The sequence below is a fragment of the Pongo abelii genome, chromosome 1 (genome assembly GCF_028885655.2).
Source record: "Pongo abelii isolate AG06213 chromosome 1, NHGRI_mPonAbe1-v2.0_pri, whole genome shotgun sequence".
Lineage (NCBI taxonomy): Eukaryota > Metazoa > Chordata > Mammalia > Primates > Hominidae > Pongo > Pongo abelii.
The window spans coordinates 143,906,183-143,910,891 of record NC_071985.2 but is presented as its reverse complement, the minus strand read 5'-3'; the positions used below and the strand labels follow the sequence as shown (position 1 = coordinate 143,910,891).

At 35.3% G+C, this 4,709-nt stretch overlaps 1 long non-coding RNA gene across 9 annotated transcripts in view; it reads left to right on the top strand.

Moving 5' to 3' along the window:
• The window catches only part of LOC129050137 (uncharacterized), an 88,329-nt gene that overhangs the window by 33,656 nt on the left and 49,964 nt on the right, over positions 1–4,709 (top strand). The window lies entirely within an intron of this gene.

The window sequence follows — 4,709 nt, the reverse complement described above, 5'->3', positions numbered from 1 at the left end:
GTAAGTGAATAATTGTAAAAATATTTAATTTATAGATGCTTTTCCTCTTTTTATTTAGTATACTGTAATTTGATTTTTCATAAATTGTTTTCTAAGAGCTTCATATGTTATGTATCTATTTCATTCATGACTACTTACATGCAGAATAGGTGGTATTAACTCTATTTTACAGTAAAAACAAGAAATTGTAAAAAACCCTTGTGAGCATGTATTTGTTAATTTAGTTACACACACATAAAATATTATACATTAGGTATATATGAAATGAGATATATTGTTCTATCTTACTCATATTTTATAAAATAATTTTATTCAAACTCTTCCTATTCTTCCTGAACACTTTAGCTTCATCATTATTAAAACTACTTTAAAGTATTTTTTTTTTTAGACGGAGTCTCACTCTGTCCCCCAGGCTGAAGCCTGGAGTGCAGTGTTGCAATCTTGGCTCACTGCAGCCTCCGCCTTCCAGGTTCCAGTGATTCTCCTGCCTCAGCCTCCCAGGTAGCTGGGATTACAGGCACATGCCACCAGGCCTGGCTAGTTTTTGTGTTTTTTAGTAGAGATGGGGTTTTATCATGTTGGCCAGGCTGGTGTCGCACTCCTCACCTCAAGTGATCCACCCATCTCAGCCTCCCAAAGTGCTGGGATTACAGGCATGAGCCACCACGCCCGGCCAAAGTCTTTTAACCTATTTTTTCAGAGTATATCATTGTTACTTTTGTCATAATCATTTGAACCATTTAAAATCTCTGCAAATTGTCATAAAAACATATATCAAACAACAAAACATCTATTCAAGAAGACCCCTACAATTATGGTAACAATAGAAAGAGTCGACGGTACTGTTCCACAACCTGCTTCTTCGCCATGTTCAATTCAGATTGTCAAACGTTCCACTACAAGTAGGTATGGCCAAGAAGCCTGTGTTCCCTCTTCTTTCATCTTCCAGTCAGGGTTAAAATATCCCATTAGGAGGGGCAGTCTATGAGCATTTCTCATTCCCTCCACCACCAAGTTGTAGAAACTAAATTCCTGGTGAGTGTGGCCAGAAGTCAAGGGCTTTCAACCTCCCCTGCCCCATTCATACAGTGAAAGGTCTAACCCAGGCTTGTCAGCCTGAGAACACCGGATCCCTTCACTGTGGTTCACGTGTAGGGTGGAGTTTCCATGCTGGGAGAGACAAGCAAAGAAGACCAGAGGCTCCCACCCCTGTCCAGTGGAAGGGGCCATGGCTCAGAGGTTTTGCCCAGGGAAAGAGGCCATCCATAAAATCAAAGGCTTGGAAGCTATTCCCCAAAATACCGACTTTGGTTGAAACAACATGTGGAAAAATTCAAGCATAGAAACTTGAAGAAAAGTTATTGCTAGCTGATCTACTCTATGAGCAATACTAAAAGATGATTTCAAGCAGAAAGCAAGTGACCTTTTCAAATGGTAATACAAATCCACCTGGACAAATAGTAAGGGAATTATGTAATTATAAAAGACAGCATAAATGTATATTTTTTCCTTTCTCCTTGTAACTTATTTTAAAAAATAAGTATTTTATTGTATAAAAGAGTATGTATATAAGTGTATTTCAAGGTCTATAACATACAGAAATGTATTACACTTAAGAATGACACAAAGGGAAAAGGTGGGAGCAAAGGTATATTGGAATAAAGAAACAACAGCAGATGTTAATTTGAACCTCTAGAAATAAGGAGAACTTGTAAGTAAGAAAATAAAAATGAAAAGCTCTATAAATGTATACCTTTTTCTTCTGCTTCCTTAAAAGACATAAAATACTATGAATTAATAATCATAATAGTGTATTATTGAGTTTGTAACATATATAGATGTAATATATGTAATAATAATAGCACCAAAAGAGGGAAGAGCCAATAGTTATAGTTATTAGTATAATAATTCAGTGTCTTACAGGAATTAATTTAGCATAAATTTCAGGCATCCTTTGGTGAGTTATGTATATGATAATGCCTAGAACAATTACTAAGAAAATAATGGGTCTCAAATCAATAAACTAGTCTTTTACCTTGAGACACTGGTAAAAAACCAAACTAAATCTGAAGCAAGCAGAAAGAAGAAAATGAAAAGTTTTGGAAATTAACAGAGTAGAAACCAATGAAATAAAGAATAGAAGAAAAAAGTAGAGAAAGTCAATAAAGCCAAAAGCTGTTTTTAGAAAAGATCAACAAAATTGACAAAGCTTTTAGGTAGACTGGCCAAAATGAAACAAAACAAAATGAAACAATCCAGAAAAACAACAGAAGACTCAAATAACTAAAATTGAGAATGAAACAGGGGGCATCACTACTGACTTTACAGAAATAAAAAAGATTGTAAGTAATACTATGAACAACAGTATGTCCACAAATTAAATTATACAAAATAGGCAAATTCCTAGAAAGACACAAACTACCAAAACTATCTCAAGAAGAAATAGATCATCTGAGTAAAAGTAACAAGTAAAGAGATTGAATTATGTATTCATCGATTTTCATGCTGCTATGATAAAATACCTGAGACTGGGTAATTTGTAAAGAAAAGAGGTTTAATTGACTCAGAGTTCTGCATGGCTGGGGAGGCCTCAGGAAACTTACAATCACAGCATAAAGCAGGAGAGAGAATGAGAGCAGAGCAAATGGGGGAGCTCCTTATGAAACCATCAGATCTTATGTGAACTCACTCACTATCATGAGAACAGCATGGAAGAAACTACCCTGTGATTCAATTATCTCCACCTGGTCCTGCCCTTGACACTTGGGGATTATTACAATTTAAGGTGAGATTTGGGTGGGGACACAGAGCCAAACCATATCAATTAGTAATCATAAAACTACCACAAGAAAAGCACAGCCCCCAGTGACTTCACTGGCTACTTCTACTAAACAGGTAAAGAATAATTTATACAAGTTTCTTACAACCTTGACCAAAAATAGAAGAGTACAATTTCCCATTCAGTTTGAGGCACTATTACAATGCTATGAAATCCAAAGGCATCACAATTAAAGTGTAGACCACTACGTTTTATGAAAAAGGATGCAAAAATCCTCAATAAAATACTAGCAAACCAAATCCCAGAAAAATATACCAAAACTTACATGAAGTGGGATTTATCCCATGAAAGCAAGTATGGTTTAACATGTGAAAATCAATTAATATAAAACACCGTGTCAACAGAATGAAGGACAAAAACCATGTAATCATCTCAATATACACAGGAAAAGCATTTGATAAAATTTGGTAGCCCTTCCTGATAAACACAGTCAACACACTGAGAACAAAAGGGAACATTCTCAGCTTTATAATGTCCTATGAAGTTTTATTTTGATATAATTTTAGACTTCAGAAAAGTGGCAAAATAGTACAAAGTTTCTGTAGTCTTTCCCTCAGTTCCCCATATGTTATCATTTTAAATTTATTTTCTTTCTGTCTGAACTATTTAAGAGTTAGTGACAGACATAATGGCTCTTTATACCTAAAAACTTCAGTGTGTGTTTCTTAAAAAAGAGAAATTATTTTACAGAGCCACAATATATTTGTGTAAAGTCCTTCTTAGGCCATACAGTTTTTTTCTAGTTTTTTATTTATTTATTTTTTATACTTCAACTCTTATTTTAAATTCAGGGGTACACGTGCAGGATGTGCAGGTTTGTTACACAGATAAATGTGTGCCATGGTGGTTTGCTGCACAGATCATCCCATCACCTAGGTATTAAGCCCAGCATACCTTAGCTACTCTTCCTAATGCTGTCCCTTCCCAAAAATCCCACCCCAACAGGCTCCAGTGTGTGTGTTCCCCACCATGTGTCCATGTGTTCTCATTATTCAGCTCCCACTTATAAGTGAGAACACATGGTGTTTGGTTTTTTGTTTCTGTGTTAGTTTGCTGAGGATAATGGCTTCCAACTTCCATCTCCATCCATGACCCTGCGAAGGACATGATCTCTTTCCTTTTTATGGCTGTGTAGTTAACAGCTGGAATTCTGTGTCTCCTTCTTGGAGGGAAAACAATATGTAACAGACTCTTTAGCCTGTTCTTGCAAGTGTAACATGGATATGTGTCTTTAAGAAGCAAATATTAGTAGTTAATATCTGAATTTCTCTGCCTATCTACTTTATTGGGAAATGATAGAAGGTTGATTCAGGACTGGTGGAATCCTTTGGTGTCATTCTTGAAGCTCTTTAAGGTGAGGGACTGGAGCACTCGGTGTTGGGACTACCTACTTGTGCATTTGTCCCTGAGATAATAAACATTATTCACAAATTTTAAGATGTTCAAACTATTATGAGATCTTGGTTGGCATATCCCAGAACTAAAAGTCTGCATATGGTGTTTAGTTAGTAAATAATGTTTACAAGAACAGATTTATTTACAAGGCATGGTTTTCCAACTGAATGGATATAGAAGAACTCTCAAAATATGTTAAAGACTCCACGGAGCATATGAAGGCTTGAGTTTTTTTAATTCAATGTAAATCAAATAAAAGCACTTACCAAAGTCTTGAAGAACATTTGTTATCATTTTGAATGAATAGTGGCAATTATTGTATTTTAATTGAGGCTTGCTCCACATGAGGTTATGATTGAAAGTGACATTCCTGGAATAATGGGTATTTCATAAGAATCATGAAACTATTTGCTGAATTTTATTCATTTTTACATGACTATCTGGAAAAATGCCAAAATCAAAAAAAGACAAATGT